This window comes from Magallana gigas, chromosome 9 (assembly GCF_963853765.1).
Source record: "Magallana gigas chromosome 9, xbMagGiga1.1, whole genome shotgun sequence".
In the NCBI taxonomy this organism is placed as follows: Eukaryota; Metazoa; Mollusca; class Bivalvia; order Ostreida; family Ostreidae; genus Magallana; species Magallana gigas.
In genome coordinates, this window is record NC_088861.1 from 13794809 (window position 1) to 13819416 (window position 24608).

Consider the following 24608-nt stretch of genomic DNA (forward strand, 5'->3'; position numbering starts at 1 on the left):
CAATATGACTAATGGTTCTTTCATATATTTCTATCTGTATGTACACATTTTAACAATGCAAGGCTCGTAAAGATGAAACAGGCAGCTATATTGCAACCACTATTGACAAACAGCTACTATTAAAAACAAATTCGTTCTATATTTTGTGATTGGGAACATATTTTGTTATAAGGATTACAATGCAACCACTACTATTGAAATACACCCACTATTAAAGTTTATTGTCTGTTTGAATAGTAGTTGGAAATGTATTTCGTTATATATATATATATATATATATATATATATATATATATATATATGTGTGTGTGTGTGTGTGTGTGTGTGTGTGTGTGTGTGTGTGTGGGTGTGTGTGTGTGTGTGTGTATTGTCTACTGTTTTCACCGAGTGGTTGCACCACAGCTATAATTATATTCCATTTTAATTTGTATGTATTTTGGATAAGATATTTCCTTTTGGTGTTTAAAAATTATGATTAATGATTCCTAATTTCATTTTTTTACTACATATATGACTAATACGTTTTTATCAAATAATGAATATTGTTTGTTGGTCATTTTTATTGAAATAATTTAATGTGATTCCTGAGTAAATTAATTGTTTAATTTTTACTGTTTGCACTTCATGAATCATTATAGACCTCCAACTATGCAAAGGATGGCCATGGGTTACCTGTGTCAACAACAAAACTTCAAGTAACCATTTTGCACATTCCATTGCAGTTTGATAGTTACAAATTTCTGGAAACTATAAATGTAATAGACTAAGATATTGGTAACTGTAGGAAAATGATGGCATGTTACCTCTCCTTGTTAACGTTTTGCATGATTAGTGGGAAAATACACTACGTAATTAGACACATATCTTCAATTAAGAAAACGTACGATTTTAAATAAGTTGTGGTAAATACCTAATCATTATAAGTGATTGGTTTCTATTACTATCAGTAAGGCACGAGAAAGAAGTTTAAAAACACTTCGCAAAATACCTTTCAAAAATCGAATGACCCACACATCGCGTAAAAGACTATTCAATAAAATGACAGTTTATGGTTTTGTCTCATTTGATGATATTGATGGTCGTTAATAATATCATATATATATCTGCATGTGAACATATGCTAACAATTGTGTTCTTTAGTTGAATTCACAAGTTCGGTGACACTGTAGTTGGGATGTTTTCTTCCACAGACTGAATATATTTGTCATTGTCTTTTTACAAAAATGTGCTGATTTGATTCATAGAACATAAAATATGAACGTTTGTAATATTTAACATCTAAATGTTTACCGGCATCTTTGCACATTATCTCTGTGAGACTTGCTGTACCTGTTAAAACACTTTAAAAAAAACTTAAACTTAATGTCTAGTTTGCTTATAAGACCCAATCGTCAAATATTGATTTTGTTTCTTCGGAAAAAAGGTATTTAATGTATTGTTTTGATTTAAATAAACAACCCCAAGACAACCCGGTTTCTCGTGTACCACCCAAAATTCTTAGTCTTGTTAAAACGATTTAAAGTTAAAAAATATACAACATGTATTGATCTTTTTTTTAATTTGCAATTTTCTTTGTTATTGGGTATTTCAAAATGAATAGTTAAGATTAGTAAACGTTTATCAACATCTCTTTCCTCACGGAGTGCAGCGTTTCAGCTGTATCTGCGCATTCAAAATTGTTTTTGTTAATCTAAAAAACATGGCCATTTGACGCAATTTTGAACCGCTTGTGACAAAGGGTCATGTTGAGTACTTTTATTTTGACCAATACTTAAGTATTTTCTTTATTTTCTATAAAAAATCAAATACCAACGAGTATGAGTAATGGATAACTGTATCAAATTTAGATTAAGAAAGAAGGAAAGATCATGCCAGGAACACGTAATCATTTGTAGTCCAATTATGGATCAGTAGTGAGATCTTTCTGATCAAAGACAGTGTTTTTTCGTATTGTTTTCATATTGTCGTTACAAATTCAAATCTTAGTCAATGGTAAGCGACTTTTTAATCCTATTTGACAGTCTGCTTACACGTAAACTGTTATTGATAACATAAAATTGTTTTAAAATATATCGTATGTACAGATATATATGATAAATAGATGGCATACTCTCTTTTTGCTGTAACATATGATATTCAAATGAAAATAGTAATTCGCAGTTCCTAAAATAAAAAGCACTGAAAAAGTCAACATACAGGCGGAAATTATATAAGTTATTTACATTTTCTTTGAAATATTATCAGACAAAAAACTCTATTTCTAATCAAAGTTGAAGGAACAAAACAGTTTTAGTTAATTCCTGTATATACAAGTGTAGAAAATTTAGTTTGATACCAAGAATTTAACATCTTACGGCAAGGTATTTTCAATATAGATATTTATCATATTTTAGATATTGTGACAAAATAATTTATCATTGAAAATCATTACAAAGATTATGAATCAATATTACATATTCCGTTCATACATTAACACAAACCACGCATTAAATCTAAAGAAACAATAATTATTCACGAAATAACCTTACTAGATAGATTTCCTTATGTTTGCTCTTTTCAGGAAATTTGACAAGTGACTGAAAATCATTAACTAAGTTCATTAATAGACGGAACGGTGGTGGCTACCATTTAAGACTACTGCCAATGCCCGAACTTCGCTGTTGTCAAAAGAGACCTGCGCCTGCAACGCTTACACTCTCTAAAGATTTTCGGCAAGGTTAACTTTATCAAGCGACTTATTGCAAGAATTTTATAAATTGCTATTTGCATCTATAAATACAATTAAATGTATGTACAAGTAAAAGTCAAAAGAGCAAGTGAGGGATGTAAACAACTTTTTAATTCCACGTTTTGAGTCATTCGGGTGACATGAAAAATGAGACTGTTCCTCTTGTGACAAAGAAAATATGTCCGATTGTTGTGAAATTCCGCAAATCATGGCAAAATCACGATTGTAACGTGATTGTTTATACTTCCCTGAAATTCCTAATACGGTATTTGATGAGGCTTCATTTTTTTCCTTTATTATAAAGCAAATTAGAGGAACTGTATCTTGTTCGTGATGTGTTTTAATGGAGTAAGTATGTTATCCCATATGATATAGTTGCAACGTATTTATCCGAATAACAATTGCCTTTCACATCAGTGCAAAATAAATATCATATAATTATAACAGATAATAATTATTATCTAATTTTTTGTATAATAGTGGATTAAAAAGTGATATTGATAATCAATACGTGACTTTGAATAAAAGAAGATCGGGTATTTCCAAACTAATACGGTGAGTTATCTAAATTCAACACTTTTGTCATTGAGTTCGAGTATGCATACAATCGCACATTGATAAACGTGAGAGTAATGATGAAGGTTTCCTCGGTTGATGATGTACAATTTAATACGTCAGTGACAATGTGTGGGGTTGAGGAGTCAAATCAGTAATTATAATACATGTAATTTAGCTACATTTGAAGTAAACTGTTCCCCTCGATCTTCATGCTTGTTGAATATTAAAATTCTAGTATAGAAAAATCATCGGTTGACGCGAAACGGCAATAATTGTATGGCATTGAGTTAACCTTAAAGAAATCGTCAATAATATACGATTTATTACAAATATGTTTGTATTAAGCATTAATTGTTTATAACGATTAGAAACATATGTTTATTTTAAATATTATAAATGATGTTAAGATTCAAGTGATTATGATGCAAGATAACCTAATGTTATTGATTATTAAAGCGTTCAGTTCCTTTAAGTTTACATTTATTTTTTCCTTGTTTTATATGAAATTGTATAAATTGAGTATAGAGTTTGCAACAAAAACAAAATAATCAGAAAATATATCCAATTCCAAAATCGACAAGGAAGACGGAAACGGGGACGGCAGTTATTTACATTTATTTCGTTCCAGATATGTTAAGTGTATACATCATATATGTTGTGGTTTTACATATCATTGTTACTTCCTCAAAAATATGTCATGGGTAAGTTTTTATCATTCTATCGAATGAAATAAAATTGATTTTACTTTAAATCTATTATCTAAAGCAATATTTTATGCCATTGATTCAGACATTCCAATGAACATTCAAATCTGATTTTAATGCTAAATAGTGGACAAACTTTGATGTTTACTTTTTTTTCTAAGACCAAATGGGACTGTATGCTGTTCTGGATATACTTGGAACGAAAGCCTTACAAAATGCACACGTAACCATATTTTAAAATATGTTTCATTGTTTAAAGAGAGATATTACGTTAAAGTATTTAACAATAGTTAAATTAAAGGTTGTAGGGTCGGTTTTTTTGGAAAAGACTGTACTGAAAAATGTCCAGTTCCTTCGTATGGCGCTGCCTATCAGTCCATATGCAGCTGTAGTCATGAAAATTGTCATTATGTGTTTGGATGTAAACGCCCAGCATCAGGTAATATATATTTATGATCATTCACTTTCGATTTTATTCATTGTTTTGTTTATACTGTCTTAAAATAGTTATTTTCTACATGTCTCCTTTATATATGATTACAATTTACTTTTAAGATTGTGAGACTGGTAAAATAGGCTCGTATTGTGAACTACTTTGCCAATATCCAAGTTACGGAAAAGAATGCCAGCTAGAATGTCATTGCAAGAAGGATTTTTGTCATCCTGCGAATGGGTGTAAAGGTAAGAGGGTGTTAATTATTATTCATTGCTTGAAACGCTCTTCTTATCTATCTGTTATATAAGGTATGATTACGTATCAACCTATTTAATACCACCACTGACTTTTCAGTTAAACATTGCTTTATTTTCATCTTGCATGTTATAAAAGCAACTGCCAACCAAACGCTCCTACGATAATTTGTGTGACGCCAAAAATATAATTTTTTGACCCGTTAAAATGTTCATACAAATATTGATTGGTGCTGCTCTTTAGAAATTTAATTTACTAAAGAAAATAACTGCAAATGTAAAGGAAATGTTTTGTTAAACGTTTTCTACAGAAGACCCCGAGTATGAAATATAATGCTATGGAAACATTTTTTTTAGATTTGACAGACACAACAAAAACACCACTCCTGAAGGGAAATAGAGACATTCTACATTTAACTGATTCAATGATTTCAATAAGAGATAACAATTATAGTAAAAATCTTATTTTAAGTGTTTCTGGAGTTAAATACATCAATTAAGTATGCTTAAATGATATTTCATGAAATTGTGTTATAATGCAGTTTGATATAATTCATCATCATTTATCTTTAATGTGTTCAACTTTAATCCAGAGAGCACCAAATTCACTACTATAACCAGTACCAATGAAGCGTCTCACATCCTTAAGTCAACATTTAAGACTTCTCCAATTATGGCATACAGTAAGATTTCAATATACTAGTATGACAATCCTCTTAAACTTGACTTGTAAAATTCAATGGACTATACAAGCTTAACTATAACATGTCCCATAGAGAATCATTTAAGAGCATAATTATTTCAAAGCTGTTCGCTCATAAATTCTATGAGCTTAGTGTTTTTCGTCAATGTTAGTGTTATTTTACTAAGTTCAAAAAGGCCGTCCGATTAGAGTTTTTTTAATGACTTCTACAAACAACAAACACAAAAATCTAGCATCTAAACCAATTTCATAAAGTCAAACAACTGTTCTGATACGCTATCGCTATCGAACATACGAAGCAACTCGCTTAGAGCTCACGCCCGAATGACCTTTTGATAAATCAAACAATTCAATTGGCCGACAGAACTCTGCCAGCGAAATTTGAAAATGTATTCAAGGGGGCAGCCCCTTCGAAAAAAGTAATACTCCCCCCCAAAAAGTATTGGTATGTAAAAGCTTCTGCAGACATTTAAAAACTCCACTTAAACGTTCGAATACACGGCCATTTTGTTTTTGCTGTTTCCGTTCAGAGAGTATGTAAGAAAAACGAGTTTTGATTAATTGAAAAAGACAATTACCTCATTTTTAGATATTGAGATTTTCAAGTCGTTTGAGCTCTAAGCTGATTGATTTAGATGTTCAAGAGCAGCAGCTCATAAGAACAGCTGGTTTAAATTAGATTGCAGATAAGCACGCACTTAACCATGACTTTAATGCTAGTATCCACAAGACACACCCTTGGCCTTAATATTTGTCTTTGAAAAAACAAACGTTTACAAACTTAAAGCTAAGATTTTGGTAGCGGTGATTTTTTGGATAATTTCAAATCTGTATTTTCGATCAGTTGTCATTAGATCTTGCATGAAGTACCATAGAAGAACGATTGTTAATTGTCTTTTTAATCGATTTGATTTTTTTTGTAGCTGAGATCACCATGTCGAAATATATATATATATATATATATATATATATATATATATATATATATATATATATATATATATATATATATATATATATATATATATATATAATGGTCTAAAATTTTACGAATAATACAATATATAAAATAGTAGTATTACCTTTCGCGTTCATTACCCAAATATGTTATTGTTTTAATCAACAGGTCTGCCAATGCACCCCAGTTTCAAGAATGATTCTAATAAAATTATATGTAAGAAAGTTCATCTAGGCTCAAATGAGTTGATTCGTCATGCAATAGTTAGCTTAATAGTAATTTCAGCTGTCCTGCTAATATTGTACAGTTGTTTAACTATTTATCGATGCATGTTTGGAAGTCATTTAACAAATACACATTATTCTGAAAAAGTTTAGCTTAGCGAATGTCGCTTTTGTTTGTGTATCATTTAGAGAATCGATAATTGTTGTTTAATTCTTTGCAATTGCTAAATCATTTTAAAAAAACATTTTATGTGCTTAAAAGAATATCTTATCTATTGGTCAACTATAAATCAGACATCTAAGAGAAACAAAAAGATATATTTATTGGTCACAAAAGTTCTATTTCATAATATCAATCGATCATGCAAATATGTTGTTTAGGAATCTTCATCCATCAGTAGTTCGCTGGGACATGAATCAGGCTGATAATGTATTGGAATTTTCGAATTTGGAGTTGTGAAATTTTATTATTTTGTCGAATTTTAACGAAATAAAAATAATAAAAAATAAACTAAACTGGCTTTATATAACTTTTGCGTTTTGGTTGTCGAAAAAGCACGTTTGTTAATATCATACCAGTGAAATCCCTTGAGAATTCAACACAGTGTGTCGGTCATTTTATTTCAACTTCGATTTTAATTTTTTTTTTTCGTTATGGATTTGCGAATTAATTTCGAACTTGTGAATTGACTTAACGTTATATTACAAGAAGGAAACATTATTTAGAGGAAACTTCAAACTACTCTACTAGATGCAAGCATACTTTGAAGTGGTTTTGAACCGGACTTAATTAAAATCTATTTAAATATATAGAAAATATTTGTCATTAAATCAGGTTTGTAAACAGTGATCAGATGTTTTCCATCTACAATGTCCTTTTGCTTCTGCGATTTTTTGTTTTCCTTTTATCTAAGGAGTTACCTGCCAGGTAAAAAAGTATTTTTTTACTAACTGCATTTTTAACGTCACCTGGAACGCTCGGTTGGCGTATTGCAATTTTTAGTGTCGACCTTCCTGCGTTCATAAATCTTTTTAACTAAAACGGATATCGATGATCCCTAGAATAAGGATTCTGAATGCAGAATGGGGCGAAAATGGTAAAAACGTATAATGATGTATAATGTTTAAAAACCGTCGTCTGTACTTCTGCTGACTCTATGAGAAACCGACTACGTATTAAGAAATGAAATTCGATACAGCTGTTTTCTTGAATTTAGTTGTTTTCCTAAATTTAACTATCTACTTAAACTTAGCTGTCGTCTTTAATTTAGCTGTATACTTAAATTTTAAATTTCATGATATCTAGAGCAGTATGGGATTAGGGTAGTCATAGACTATAATTATTATGTTTAAATATCTTCTTTTTCTCAGCTGTTGAATTTTCTTTGGAGCTAAGTAGATATTCAAAGGAAAGAATGAAGCTGTTTATCAAAAATAAAGATATCATGATAGCCCTTGGGGGATTTAGTTTTGGGTGGATGAAAAAGGGCTGGGTTTTATAATTTAAATACCTTGATCCCAAAGTTGCATATTATACTGTAATACATCATTTTTAAATCATTTTCATTAAAAGCCAATAAACACTCAGTAAAAGTGCTTCTAAAGATGAAAGTCATCATACCTTTTAAAAAGTAAATTTTAAAAAATATATATTATATAATAGGACAAGAGTCCTTGTCATATGAAAAAAAATGACAATAACAAACTGCAAACCATCTCAAAAGTCCATAAAACGAAATTCAGATTCAAAGCAGAGCAACACAGAGCTCTAAAAATAGAGGTAAGATCAGGTGCCTAGGAGGAGTGAGCATCCTCTGCTAACCGGTCGCACCCGCCGTGTGCTCCTTGTCACGATTGGGCATGTTACATGTATAATCGAGGTAAATATCAAAATCGGGAAAATGTCATTATAGGGAAAAACGAAACGTTGATGATTTGGTTTGTTTGTGTTGGTCAAAATACAAACCTTGAGCCAACACGGACCTCAATTACATCGAAGGTAGGATCAGATGCCAAGGAGGAGTGAGCATCCTCTGCTGACCGGTCATACCCGCCATGTGCTCTTTGTCGTAATTGGTGATAAAACGAAAACGTAGTTTAGGTGATTAGTGGAAGATTGTATTTGCTGACAAGCAAGGTCGTTGTATTGACCATAGAGCTTACGAAAAGATATCTGAACCTGAAATATAACGGCAGCTATATCCTTTTGAGCTTTAAAGTTATGCAACGATACTCTTTGAAATGATTTGTATCATTTTAAAAGAAATTGTACATGTTAGTAAAGGAATTGAGACACAAATATAAAGTACCATCTGTACTAACATTGAAAAAAATTATATCAACTTTTATCAGTCTTTATCCAATTCGGGAAGTATGCAGAAAAAAACAATACTTTGAAACAAGTATTAGAGAATATTGAAATATATTTATATTTTTATAAAGAATAATTATTTATATTTACTTTCATTCAATAAATTAAATGAAGCAAGTACTTGTGAATGCATATATATGATAAGTATTTTGTTTACATTTGAAATTTATTAATGATTGATGTAGTGTAGAAACATATTTTTATGATACAAGTCATTATATGTTGGTAAATTTGAATTAAACAGAGACTTCTCTGGCTTAAATATCATTATGTCAGTTACCGTAGTTTGAAATTGTATTGAAAATTCCTCAATTATTTTTGATACTGAGTTTACTAATTAATTCCTTTATCACGATTTCTGCTTTGGTTTCCGCAATGCAGATAGCATTAGAATTCTAAGTCCGAATTTCCACAGACTGAAACTTAATTGAAATTTACTGAAACTAACTTTTATTACAGTTATGCCTTTATCATAGTTTTGCAATGTTTCTGCAATGCGGAAACCATCTAGAAATAAAGTATGCTGCCTTCGCTGACTGAATCTTGATGAAAAACTTCCTGAAACAATATTATTGCTTGTGCATTGCGGAAACCATACATAAAATACCAACGTCAGATTACACCTACGTTTCCTTATACATGTAGTTTCAGTTTTGAAGAATCTGGATTTGTCATCCAATGCTTTGCACCAAAATTATAAACATGATATCCAAAGATTTAATGCAAATTAGGGGACCTTTACCATACTTCCAATTTTCGGTGCATGTGATTAAGCTTGAATGCATATGTGTTTGGACTAAGATGCTTAGCTGAACATTTTGGAATGTGTGCCTCTTATTTGTCATTACCAATGTTAAATTATTTTTTTTTTTTATATTTGTGAGAAAATATCTTCCTATGTTTTATTCAGAAATGGTTCTACTTTTAATGCTGATGAAATGAACATTTTGGACTACATGCAAGAAAATTCTCAAGGTTTATAATTTCTATTTGAAATTTTTTTATAATATTTGTGTTTTTAAGTACATTTTTTAAAAATGAAGTTCTTTTTAATCATGCTTTAGTAATAAGAGTAAACGTTTTGATATATACTTCAGTAAATGCTTTTTTGACTTGTAACGCACTCATTAGTATTCGCGTATTCCTTTACCAACTCACATTGATATGGTGTATACAGGGTTTTTCTCGCCCGTGTTATTTTCGCCCTTCTTCGTTTCTTCCTACTGTCTTGAATTTTGCCCCCAAATTTTTTTTTTTCAAGGAAGATGATATGAGAAATTATAATTCGGCCAGTCTTATTATCAGAACGGATTTGGTATGTTTTTTTCGAGAGCGTCACGATAAACTCTGTCAGTAACGTCAAAGCAAAACAATATTAAAACACACCGCAGGTATTAAAACTTTATGATCGGTCAGCTCGTTTTTTTAGGCGGAGTTATCTATGCACTCTTACGCAATTCCAGAACTTATGGATTTCACAGAACAGTTCATTTTTCCCCAACATCGACTCTCTCCTTTTATTTAAATTATATGCAAAACTCACGTACATGTTGACCGTGGTTTGCGACAATGGCTTGAAACAAATATGAAGTTGTATGTACTCCGCGTTTATTTCATATACATTGTAATTAATGTATAATGTACATGTATTACCTACTTACTTACCAGAAATAAAAGACATGACTTTCTCGATTACTACACTTTTCCATCGGCAATCTACAGTCAATAAACGAAGTGAACGATGATATGAAATAACCACAGAAGTGGAAAGTGCAAGGGGGTATACCGGTATGTACATATGTGTACGTAGAACTGAGCCATCTTCGCTAGACAAGTGTCCGATTCGTTTATTCTCCTTTTACCCTACCAAATTATGTGTATATAATCATTACTAAAATATCCTCATACATTTTACTACAAATGTCATTTCTTCACTTGTCTCTGAAATTCTTTTAAACGCCATCATCAGTCCCAGATACAGTGGCGTGGTTTGTTTACATATAAAATGAAGACTCTTGATCCGCTTTCCGAGGTCAATTAGCCTAAAGATTGTTTATTGGGAGAAAGTTTGGGGCAAGTAAAGCAACAGCTATGAACAGAAGAAATTTTAAATGGATTATTTGCACTGATTGTGGTATGATATATAATGTTAATTTGTTCAAAACTAGCGTATTTTTGTGTGCCGTAAACTGCAAGTTTTTCGTAAGTATCGTATGCATTGTAGCTACATGTATATATAGTCTAGCCAAAATGTTCTTCGTAGAGCTATGTATACTGTATGTATGTTTTGCCACAAGGATACACTTTCGAAAAATACCCCAATTCCAACAGTCACGAGTAACTAGGTGAATTTTCATTCTCTAAAAAGTTGTTCTGTCCGTGCATAAGTTAGTCTGCACAAGCAGCCAATCAGCGGTAAGCTCAATACACCAGTAAAGCATTGTTTATGCATGACGTAGCTGACAGAATTGAACGTGACGCTATCGGAAAAAGCACACCAAATCCGTTTTGATAATAACTTCGTCCGCTGACAACGAGGCCGAAAAGGGCGAAAATTAGACGGGGCCAAAACTTTGTTGTTTCATAAGTGCATATGTACATGCATATCAGAACATTGTTATTTGATAACTGCATGACCATTTGGTAATTTTTGGCAATGATTGCAATCGCTTAATAACTAAGAGGTTATTTATTCATTTGGTTTTTTTTTATCTAAAGTGAGTGTGCATGCAAACCCATCATGTCAATAATTGTTTTATATAAGTGAAATTTAACATATAATTATTCACGCTACTATAGTTCATTCTAATCAAAAGCAACTTTCCTGCTTGAGTCGGAAACAGCCAATACAATACTTAGTCTATCGTTTTGTGGTTTGGTTTTCTTTTGTTGTTTTTTTAATTTTTTTTTCTTGTGTTTTGTTTTGTTTGTTTGTTTTTTGTTGTTGTTGTTGCTTTTTTTGGGGGGGGGGGGTGCTTTATGAAACGCAAACATTTCTTCCACAATGATTGCGTTAATTCTGATGAATGTTTATAAATCCTAATATTAACCTTGCTTTGTTTACTTCATACATCATTTTAATTTTTATAAAGCATGCAATGATGGATATACTGGTTCCAATTGTATACTTCGATGTCGCTTTCCGAGCTATGGGAGGAGATGTCAACAAGTATGCAATTGTGCAAAAATCCTCTGCAATAGTACAACTGGATGTGAAGGTAGTTTGACCAATAGTATAATAAAGTGTGAAGTTCATTTGTTTTACTCACACTAATTTTCCTTCCAAATTCAAAATGGGTCGCCGTCGTTTTCAGTGTCAAATGCAACAAACGTCAAGACCGACGCTAGAGTTCAAATACCCACAGATGCAACAGGTATGTGTAGTTGTTAATATGCTTCCATTTAATATGAAATATTTCAACTCTAATTGCTTTAATTTTTCATTTTATCTCTTTTAAAATATTTATTTAAAGCCTGCCAAATTGGATACACGGGACTAAATTGCGATAAAAAGTGTATATATCCCGGGTTTGGAGCTGGTTGCCAATCGGAGTGCAATTGCAATGTAAACCAATGTGACCACGTCAAAGGATGCATTAGTAATGATATTTGCTCAATGACATCATTAATATGCAGATATTTTGCACATGCAGTATTTGCCTAATATCTGTCTTCAGGTCTTTCTGTATCAATATTTTCAATACTTGGCAATCTCATGATCACTTAAAAATGATATTGGCATTTTTTCTAATGAATGTTTTATATCAAATCATAGAATTACACCTGGTATTTTTTTATTCCGTGGTGATAACGGTATTATAATCAAAATAAAAATGCTGACATTTTTTGGAACTGTTTCATGTTAAGTTATCAAAATTGATTTATCGTTTTAAGGCATGCATGGATTCAGTAGAAACAACAAAACGCTTGATATTGGATGTCTATATCCTCGCTATGGAAAAGATTGTCAAATCAGTAGCAACCACCACACTCGCTAGGCGGCGCTTCGATCCCGATATTATAAAAATGTGACCTCGCCATTCATGCTTTGTGTTACGTTGTTTTATGGACAAACCCCGATGGGTAACGATTGTAATTTATGCCGGGCTATAAGGTGAAATGTCTATATTTGGAGAATATGGTAATTTTACGACTGATCTATTCTGAAACCATCTAACATAGCACGTGGAAAGATTCAATGGGTAAGTAAATCCACAATTCATTGGTATTCACGCATATTTTCTACATTAATATGTTTCATTAGCACAACTGTTACTAATAAAAAGAAACTTTTGATTAATATACTGCGTAACATTACGAAATCGTTCAAATTCACTGCTATTTCGAATTTCCTCTGTTTTTTTCGCGCCTTTTGTCAAATGTTAAAACTGCCTGTTTGATGACGTCGATTGCGAGTTATGGTTAAATTATGGTTGTTAATTGTGCTTTAGATAAATCTAAGGTGTTACATTCAAAGAAAAAGCTTGTAAAGGTTGAAGAAACCGACTCGGAAGAAACTCTACCTCCCGATTCAGGCGATTGGGATTCCCTACACAGTGAGGAAGCTACTCAAGCTCCTTCAGAAATCGAAGACAGTCAGTATTTGTAAGTGAAATAAACTAAAAGAACACACTGTGTGATGTAAAATGAAAAGAACACAATGTTTTTATTTTAATAAGAAACAGACATTAATGTGTTTATACTATAGTTTAAGTGATTCAGATGAAATATATGTAAATCATCATACCACTATTTTTGCAATTTAATGTTGTAATCCAAAAAAATTATTTATAGCTTTGAAAGTGCTATACCACCAAGTCCAGTGAAGGAAAAGAGTATTTCATTTCGTGTAAGTTGATTTTAAATAATGTAGAGCATTTTTGGCAATAACAATTAAGTTAATTATATGACTTGGTTTTATTAAGAATATTTATTTTTATTCCTTGTAGAGTTTTCCATCTGCTGCCCGTTCATCTTCTCCTCCTCTTTTGAAGAAAAAGAAGACTGGACTTACATGTAAGTTTATGAATACTAGCACACAAACAATATTAACTGGAAATATTGCAGTCAGTTCATCAAATGTAAGCCTCACTGATGATTGTGAAGATTGTTTGTCGACAGTTGAAAAAGGTTGCCAGACAAGAATAACAGGAAATTTCTCAAACATATTTACTGGCACATTATCCAAAAGCTCAACATGTTTATATATTTAGAGAAACATGGTATAACTTTTGAAACTTTGACTGAAGAGAGCATAGAGTCTATACATGAAAAAGTTATAACAAATGGACTCATAGTAGATTTGTATAACTTAGCTAAACAAAAATGTGTTGAGGTGCATACAGAGCTCCCACTTTGGATATCTAAAATATGCCATTTATACAAAAACGCAATAAATTCTAATGCACTAATGTGCAAAATTCACAGAACCATGAAAACTTCCAAAACAAAAAGAGGAGAAAGAAAACGAGCATTTCTGGACATGAAATTTTCTGTACCAGTGCAAACCCAATCTATTGTGACTGAAACCACCACATCAGCTATATTTTCAAAAGAAGTAAATGAACCTGTAAACAACAAAGACATTAAAAAAAACTGAAGAAAAACTTTTTGAGAGAAGGTCTAAAGTGAAAGAACTTACAGAGAAAAACAAACAATTAAAGAGAAAATATGAACGTCTGTTGGGCAAACAAGAAGCTGCCACAGTTATTAAAAAGATGAAGAACTTTCAGAATCTAATAGTGAATTAAAACAGTTAAAAAAACAATTAAAAAATTCAGAGCAGAAAATCAAAATGTACAAAAAACAGAAGGATAAATATAAGCAATCATATTTTGAAAAATGCAGGAAAATGTCTCAGCTTGACAAACAGTCTAAGTCTAACAGGGCAAAAGTAGAAACTCTTGAGGCAAAGGTTGAAGCTAATGCAAAGTCAGAGTCTACTGTTGAAGCATTAAAGAGAGAAATAAGGGAATACAGTGAGAGTATTCAATATTTGCAATCCTTGTTAGATGCGTTAAGTGTATGTACACGACAGGTTGGTCCTGTGGCAACCCAAATCAATGCTGTATTAGGTGTGCACATATAATCTGTATAGTCTAAATAGTGACTTATATCATTAAGAAGCAGCACATGAAGTGTCCTCCTATTCCGGTGTCCGACAGTCAAAATTCACATTTGCAGGATTCAATATAACTATCAGCAGTCATTATTAAAAGTAAGGTTAACTGCTATAAATTTCTAAGTTAGAATCACTTTTATTGATGCCAGAATAAATGTTCAATGAAGTTTTTTTTCGGAAAGTCAATACTATGTTATTCTGGGGATTATTAAATACAATACAACAGTCAAATGTGCTACTCAACATAAAACATCAATTACCGGTATATTCAGGTATATTCAACTGTTAGCAAAATAATAACACCTTTAGCATTACATTAACAATAGTATAGTGCTAAGCATATACGGTACCTAGAAAATAGCTAGGATTTTTTTACATAGTGCACGAGCCTAAGGCGAGTGGACTTTGAATTATATCAAACTAACCGGGCTACTATTTAGACATAGCACATGCTAAAAACAACACTTTTTTATAAATAATTTTGTGTGTGTTTTTCATTACATGTAATTAAAAATATTATTTATAGTCTCTTGCTTTTGACAATTAAACTCTGGTTGCGGGAAGGAAATACTAGCAAAACTAAAAAAAACAACAACTAAAACAGAATTTCCACATTTAGACAGCTAAGGCGACAGAATTCACCTGTTAGGCTTCATTAATAATGTACATAGATTAATGCCCATTTGGTTAATCTGTTCAGAATGAACAAAAATGCCTCTACATAAGGGGTGATGAGATTTAACTATCACAGACTAAAACGAATCTTTCAACACTTGTGTTAATAACTTTTGTGCTAATCTCTACGTTTGAATATTTTTATGCAGGACTCTTAATGCATCATTTCAACGTAATAATCATAATGCAACAACTATTTTGGATTAAAAGTGTCAAATGTCAAACTTCAACGTACATAACAAAAAGGAAGTGTGGCAATGAAGTGTTTGGCACCGATTAAACTGTATCCTTTATTATCAAAATATAACACTGTATGGTAACATTTGTTTTTAGTCATGATGATAGCAATCATGTGTTGTTTTTTACCTTGTATTGCTATTTCATATTCGAAAGTTTGCACACAGTAAGTAATTTATTTATTTTATACAATATGCAGTGTCGAAAGAAGGTTTTTGAGATAGAATGATGCTTGAATTCATTTGCTTTTAGAATAATTCTTTTTAAATACGCATGTAGTTATATTCATTTGCAAAGCTTCTTTTTTTTTTAAAATTAACAGGTCACAAGGCGTCGTCATATGCTGTCCAGGATATGTGTGGAATCGTATAAAAAACAGATGTGTTTGTTTGTATTTCTACTGAAGCCTTTCGTATTCTTATTTCATTTTTAGAAAACTTAGAAGGCATACCATATTCTAAATTAATCCCATGTTTGATTTGCTGTATTAAAGCCATGCATATTTAATAGTATATGACATTGTATATACATTTCCATAATGTTACACGATAGACATTGATCTTATTGTAAAAAAAAAAAAAACTATCTGTACTTTTTTTTTTTAAATCCGATGTATTTTTTTTAATCAGTATCTACTATAAAAATATCTTTTGCTTGGTTCTAGATTTGGCTTATGATATCACGTCACTGAAACATCAAAAGGTATATTCAACACCGCAAACAACAAGTTTTAACAGTAAGAATAGTTTTCTTCCTCTGAAACTTTGCAAATTTAAATGTAAAAAAGGGCGTACAAAGAAAAAGAATTGATTTAAAAAATAAACGACATGGCAGTTCAAAGAGAAACACACACACATTAAACAAAAGCAGATCTATAGATGTATAGAATCAAGATGTTTGCAAACATTTTATAATCGTTGCAGACTTCACTCGGCAAGCCAACTCTAGCATACACTAGGTGAAACCAAATGAAAAGTCGAAGACTTATGGACTTTTGAAATACTTTATTTTAAGTCTACTTGTCATTACATTCATCTTGTGTTTGTTATATGTAAGACTTGTTTTTCGGTGTCGTTTTCCACATTCCTAGTGTAAAGAATCATAGACAAAGGAATTAGGCTGAAACGATACACTTCCTTTTCGATACAATACGTACATGTATTGCAAATATGCAATACTTGCGCCACGATTCAATACGATACATGCATGTTTAAGAAGAAACAAATCAAACAGAAAAATAACAGATATATATAATTCATGCAAGTTACACTTTTATTTAATTAAAACATGTAAACAGATAATTCAATAACCAAAGCATTATTTGGGTCAATAAATCATGATAATACAATTAAAAGAACAAAGTTAACTTTCGTTTACTCTCTGTCACAATAGTAAACACAGAAAGTATGGTTTAGTTAAGGTTTAATTTCTGTTAGGTTGGGTCTGATCGGCACTGTAAGCATATCGATTTGGCTGATAGCGTGCAGGGGGATTCTGTAGTTTGACATGTTTCATGAGCCATTATTGGTTGCATCTGTCACAATAGGATAAACAGAAACATCGCAATCGCCAGACCAAACCCGATGTAATAAACCGAACCCGATTTTAAAAGTGAATTAAACCGAAAATCGAAGCAGTGAATCGAGAATTAAATCGGACGTAAGTATTGAATATTATCGATATGGTGATTCGTTTCAGCCCACAAAAGAAATAAGCATGTAAAAAGGCTATATATTGAAATTGTGTGTGTGTGTGTGTTCTACTTACATTATTGAGAGCGACATTTTTGATATCGTGTTTTTAAATGTGATCAATAAATCACTATTTTCATAATTTGTAAAAACGTACATATTTTAGTTTAACATTATGTGTAAACAAAAATAAAATAATATGCTGTTATTATTATAGAATCTTGATTCGATTTTATTGAGTACAAATGTATGTGCATTTTACATGTTCCTTAGGCTAGTCAAAGCCAATTTTCAAACTAGTCAAATCTTTCCCGAATCACATTCGCAAAATCAATATCTTTGCAATGAAAACTACCAGTCGTTACGAGATTTATTTGTGTCTATTGATGTACATTGAAGTTATATTTTTTTTGAAAAATATATGTAATTATATCTTTTATTAAAAAATGAATTGTTTGAACACCTAACGCACTTCTAGAATGAATTTACCTTTATATATACTTAAAGAACTTAAAAAACTTAAAACACTTCGGAGTGGTATAGAGATGGGTATCATATCCAACACAGATTAATTTAAATTGGCATCTTTTCCCTATATATTACATCAATGGGCCTCTGTAAACACGGATGTACTAAGTATAGACTGGATTTTTTCTTGTTCTATATTTCCTACCGAAATTCACTAATTTGTATAAAATATTACAGAAATTCTCGATATATTGCATGCGCATATGTAGAAATTTAAAGGAATTCTAAGTTTACTTCAAATGCGTTATATATATTGATTTTACAATTTTTCGCTCTACGAGTTATTGCACTTTTAAATGTGCATTATCAAGAAGAAGAGAGTGATCTAATTGGCCACCTAACGTTGGTGTCATCATTTGACCATTGAAATTAAACGCAGGAATTCTAGCGACTCTCTTTGTTTAGAAGGACGCGCTAATTCACTTTCTTTCAGGACGCCGCACGGGTACAGTGCTGCTATTGTGAAAGTATTTCTTACCGCTCCTTTTAATCATAGTTTCATTCATTACAACCAAAATATATACATATACTGAGTTACTTTAAGCAAATGACTGGAAATTATAATATATCATGTTTAGAAAGCATTAAGTGTACCAATAATTGGTGAACATTACGTGAGAATCTTGACGTAAAGGACGTTTTAAGAACAAATAAAAAAATAAAAATCCCCTTTAACACGGTACCATTTGAATCCAGAATAAGAGGGTTTTCTTTTTGTGCAACGCAATTAAAAATCTGCTATTCAGTCAACGCGAAGTATGTACGAAGCATAGGTTTTGAATGTGGTGTGTATGTGTGTGTGTGTAAGTGACATATCTAGCCCAAATCCTGAAAAAACCACAATTTAAACCATTTTACATCCCTGATTTTCAAAATCTTAATCTGTGTGTAAATTAGAATGAAGTGGGATTTCCATGTTTAGTTTCCCCATATTTATTTTACCACCGTCTCAAAAACGTTGTGGGAAGAAGTTCGTTTAAAACTAATTTGTATTTTATAATGCAAATTTAAGAAGCATGTTTATTTTAAAGAAATTGGGGGCTGAAGCTACGTGTCTAGAAAGGTGAATCGACTACCCAAACGTTCTATACAAAAGGGCTCTTTCAGTCATTTTTAAGACCTCTCAGTCAACATTATGTTACCTTAACTACATGGTACAGATTCCCGTGAAATTGTTTTGCCTGTATATGTCTACCCTTATATTTTACACCATTCTATTTCAACAAAACAAATTATTTCAGAGATTGGTAGTGGTATGTTGACGACAGTCCTTTTTGAAACTGACAACGCTGATACATCCACCGACACTCAAATTTCGTACAAATGGCTTTTTTTTTTTTACATGTACCATAGTCCCCCTTTGCGTCATTTTTGTGATCATCATTGCTTCCCTAATGTTTAAACATTTAAGGCAACGGTGCAAGTTTGTAACTATAGACGCTGCATATAATGTTCAAACACATCCAAATGGAAGACGTTTTTATGACATGTGCGACGAAGGTCATATTCAAGAGAATCCAACGAGAGAAAATGGACAGGATCAGGAGAATGTTCCCAATTCGATAACAGATGAAGATGGTTATTTAACAGTAGTTGTTTAAAAGGACAATGAATAACAATAAATAATATCGTGTTTATTGGTCATCGTCAAGTTTGATAAAAACCACCCTCGTCAAGGTCTGACATATTATGATAGGAGGTCAAATTTACACAACCTTTATTTCTTAACAATCTGGATTTCTGCTTTAGAAAATCTGTTTTTTTTTCTTTTTCTAAGATTTTAGATTTTGGCAAAATTCATTCAAGACATGAATAAGCTTAAATTTTAGTAAAAAAATTATACTTCCGGCAAGTATTCCTAAGCATACGTGAAGAAAAACGTGATTTGAATCATTATATGCTTAACTGTATTAATGTTTTATTTTCAAAGCAAACAGATATGAGTAGCGTTTTCTGTAAATCACGTGTAATTAAAAATTCAAATGAAGTTGCCATCGCCTAGTAATTAAGGTGGTGCAAGGCGCAATGGGGTGCAAATAGTAAAATTTGCCGGATGCCTCATATGGTAACATTTTGATTCACCAATGTACACTATGACTGCATATCCCCTTTTACAAGACCCTAGACCTTCGACAGAACCTAACTATCTAGTCCTTGCATCAAAACAATTAAGTTGAGTTCCAGTAGTAAAAAGTGCAATGTCAGCATTCCAAGTAATACCTTAAGGATGACGTTTACTCAGAATGAAAAAAAAAATCCACCGATGATAATGAAAAACCATCTATTGTGTGTTATAGACCTTTGCTTGTATTGTTATTTTTCACTTTCAGAAAAGTAGGTCAATGACCTACTTTTTGAGTTAATGGCTATTGAATATTTATTGAAAAATCAAGAAAAACCCCATAAAATTTTACACTACGATTGAGATTTTCTTAATCATAAAAATATTACAAATAATTAAACACTTTAAAAAAATAAGATACAGTTTATGAATGGTAGTGGCACTAAATAAGTACACAGCATTAAGATTTCAGCAACAATTTAAAAAAATAATCCAGTCCGAATTTCCTCTATCAGTTTTCAAATCCCTACCCATTTTTGATCCAATTTTACAAAAAATTGAATGATGATAATACGAAACATGTATGGTATTGAACTACTTATATTGACCTTATTCTGTTGGCATAAAATTTATATGAGGTCAATGATAAAAATTTTGAGATATGGTGTTTTTTATCGTTTTTAAGCATTTTTCAATATTTTTATAATTCGTGCCATAAGATTATTTTAGTGAACAAGTGAGGTAAAACAACCGGAAAATATGCAAAATTACAAAGTCTTAAATATAAAATCCTAACTTTTAATATTATACTACTGCCAAAAAACTTTGAGAAGAAAACAAAATCTGCAAAATTTAGTCCGAATTTCCTCTGTTTGGCTAAAAGTCAATTTTTGATTGAGCCTAATTCCATAATAAAGTAAACATTTTGAATGTTTTTTCAATAATAATTCATTTCATAAATACTTCTTGTGTTTAGAACAAATTTTACTCATTACATTGAACTTTATAGCAATCGGAATTTGAGAACTCAAACCCTGAGTAAACAACACCCTTAAAATAGGCAGATACAGAAATATTAATATGAGGCCTTTCAACAATACAGGAACAAAACAAAATTGGATAAAAAAGGATGGTGAATCAATAACCCGAGAAACGTGCAGCAGTTTACACTAGCGGCCTAGCGTCAACCACGTAAAAAAAGAAAGACAACACAAACGGTTTAACAAAAATGCACGTCTAAAGAAAACAGTTTATAAAAAAAAAACTAGTACCCTATGATGCTAAATGCAAGTATCATCCACTTAATAAAGGACCAAAATAGAATCGTAGGATCCATTCAAGGTTGAGAATGATATGCGTGAGTCGTTTCTGTGTAGTCTTATTTCAGTGCATTTTTGAAAAAAAATATAAGAATAGTTTAATGCAGTTTTTTAGGAATGAGAAAAATATGCCTTTTACACAAATTTTGTTTTAGACGTAGCAATACTGGAACTCCAAATATCAGGCGTATTACCAGTATTTTGAATTTAATGTTCGCCTGTCTTACAATAGCTGCATGTTGAAGATCTGCAAGCATTACGGGTTAGCATGATTGACTCTATTCCAAACACATTATGTAAAAATACTTGATACTAAGAATTCGGAAGACATTCTACTTCTCATGTCACTGATTAAGTATATCAGACCTTTTCTTAATTATTCCGACCTAAGGAATTAAAATGTTTTATTAACATGCAGATCACGTGAAAACGCACCACGCTGATTTACTTCAATTCGCTGGTAAAAGAGAAAATGACTAGAAAATCTGCTGCAGCCTTTTTTCCTTATTCTAAGTTTAATCAATGCAGGCGTTTTAATGATCTATAAGAAAGTAATAAAGGTGTTTTCCTTCTTGTCATGATGTTGTTGAATGTTTGGTTGACAAATGTATACAATAAACAATCCAATACTATAACCACTGGTAAAGCCAGAACTGTTGTTAAAGATAAACCATCTTAACTCACCAATACCTACATGCTCTAAGTCAATTTAGTATCGAAAAAAACTGGTAACTATTTAGTCAATCCCACAGCAGATCCTCTTGGAACTACAAGAAGAACTTGGCTGGTGATTAGATTTACAAGCAAATTAACAATATCTTTTTATAGACCTGTTATAATGGCCAACCACAGGTTTTGGTAAAGTAATTTTGTCAATTCTCAAACGGTATTATCAATTTCAAGCCCTCTGAAATCCGTTGTCGTTCCATAACGAATTACTACATTTTGGTATCATTTGTACATGTTACATGAATTATATACGTTGTAACGGTTGATGGAATATAGTCAACCATATTTATAGCTTTATTAGATCATTCTTTTGAACCAAGTCAAGACACGTTTGAATATAATATTGTTACATGTATCCGACTATAGATGAATATTTGAACGTCAAATGAAAAGAAATTACACCATGAATCCAATTTTAAAATAAAACGTGAATAACAAAAATTCCCCTTATTTGAGAGGAAAAAACTGATAATGAAAAACGTCAAGCCATATATTTTAAATTTGAAATGAAAACAATAAGGAAATTTTACACGATCAAGTTATAAACGGAAATTCGTAACCATGTTATTTACAAACTTTATTTATATTGAACTGGGAATATGAATTCAATGATAACGATTCTAATTGTACTGTGTTACTTATTGCAATTCATTGCCTTTATAAACTCTGATATCTGTAGAAGGTGAGATTTTTGTTGTTCCCTTTCTTAAATGATGTTTAAAAAGAAATAGTATATTTAGATCTTGCTAGTTTCTTGTTTATATCTTTTTCACTTAATTGCATTGAAATTGATTAAAATAAAGATCAATACAATAACTATTTTATTAAATATAATATTACAGCCAGGATGGGAATCTCGTTTGCTGCCCAGGATTTGTCTGGAACACAGAAGAAAATAGATGCACACGTTTGTAAACCTTGATAGTAAACGTCAAAGTACAATTTTTTTTTTTAAAATATTAATGGAATTCAGCTTCAAAGAGTAAACTATGAGTTTAAATGACGAACACTGCTATTTTTCTGATATTCTACAGCTATTTTTTTTAATATTCTACAGATTTTAAGAATTTTAAACCATGTATCTACTGTACACGAAAATGATGCTATCATTTGTTTATGGGAGAATTCATACCTTTCTTAACTGAAATACTTTGCATTGTTTGCTGGCTTTATGGAATGTGCATTTGTAGAATGTGAAGCTGGTACAATTGGACCTCGTTGTGAAATAGTCTGTCCGTATCCATGGTATGGAAAGCAATGCTTTTCAATATGTAACTGCAGTAAAGACAACTGTGATACTGCTAACGGGTGTATAGGTATACATGTATTTTATATACGTTCATAAAGCATTTTATAAACATTCAAAATCTTTAATTTGGAACGCAAATGACATATATTATCTAACTATTTTTTGTCATTTCAGGTTGGACTACACAAGACTCGCTGGCTGGACATTCACCGACTCCATCTCGTGCTGAAGGATTTAATGGTAAAAATCATTTCTAATTATCATTTAAAAAAATAAATCAGATTTTGATGACATGTTTTCATAGTTACAGACATAACATGTAATGCCAACACTAGCAGACATAAACAGAAATCAAAGGATAACAAACACGAAATTGATGGATCTTTAACATACTTTATATTAAGCCCTCTTGTCGTGGCATTCATTTTGTGCTTGTTATACGTAAGATTTGTTTTTCGTTGCCATTTTGAACATTCCTAGATTAAAAAATCCTACGAAAAAAAAATTAACATAGAAAGGAGATTTAGGTGAAAAATGCTACCTGTTACATGCTCTTGTATATATATGTAGCAATAATTTATGTTCAACCTCGAATAATGTGACCATGTATTGTTAAAAAAAAATTGTTTTTTTTTTATTCTTACATCATTGTTTTCAATGTATCCAGGACATTTTTATAAGTAAATAAAGACAATTAGTAAAGCATAAAAATCTATTCAAAACGGTACTGTCCAAAAGGAGGTCTTCTTAAAATCGAGCTACTTCTTTGATTCTTATACCAGTGAAACTGGAGAACTACATTTTTCTATCACTGTCTTTCTGTTGTTTATTCTATCCAAAATGATTTTTAGCTCAGCTGAGCTGAAAGCTCAAGTGAGCTATTCTGATCACATTTTGTCAGTCGTCCGTCCGTCTGTCCGTAAACTTTTCACATTTTCAACATCTTCTCTACTGAGCCAATTTCAACCAAACTTGGCACAAATCATCCTCAGGCAAAGGAGATTCAAAGTTGTGAAAATTAAGTGTCACATCCGTTTTCAAGGGGAGATACATGTAATTAG

General features: G+C 31.4%; 3 long non-coding RNA genes and 1 other non-coding gene across 4 annotated transcripts; all 4 read left to right on the forward strand.

Moving 5' to 3' along the window:
• The first annotated feature begins 1444 nt into the window (after window positions 1–1444).
• LOC136271664 (uncharacterized) lies at window positions 1445–8099 on the forward strand. The gene is made up of 6 exons (XR_010709597.1): window positions 1445–3987; window positions 4152–4213; window positions 4292–4429; window positions 4546–4671; window positions 5274–5363; window positions 6510–8099. It is a non-coding gene; the product is annotated as an uncharacterized lncRNA (long non-coding RNA).
• A 4009-nt stretch (window positions 8100–12108) lies between these two features.
• Window positions 12109–12909, forward strand: LOC136271264 (uncharacterized). The gene is made up of 3 exons (XR_010709177.1): window positions 12109–12310; window positions 12410–12535; window positions 12831–12909. It is a non-coding gene; the product is annotated as an uncharacterized lncRNA (long non-coding RNA).
• A 2215-nt stretch (window positions 12910–15124) lies between these two features.
• Window positions 15125–17306, forward strand: LOC136271655 (uncharacterized). The gene is made up of 4 exons (XR_010709591.1): window positions 15125–16135; window positions 16292–16356; window positions 16634–16705; window positions 16893–17306. It is a non-coding gene; the product is annotated as an uncharacterized lncRNA (long non-coding RNA).
• Window positions 17307–22878: 5572 nt separating this feature from the next.
• Window positions 22879–24520, forward strand: LOC105319439 (uncharacterized). Its single transcript, XR_010709598.1, has 5 exons — window positions 22879–22980; window positions 23141–23205; window positions 23489–23614; window positions 23722–23787; window positions 23852–24520. It is a non-coding gene; the product is annotated as an uncharacterized protein (transcript).
• The last annotated feature ends 88 nt before the right edge of the window (window positions 24521–24608 follow it).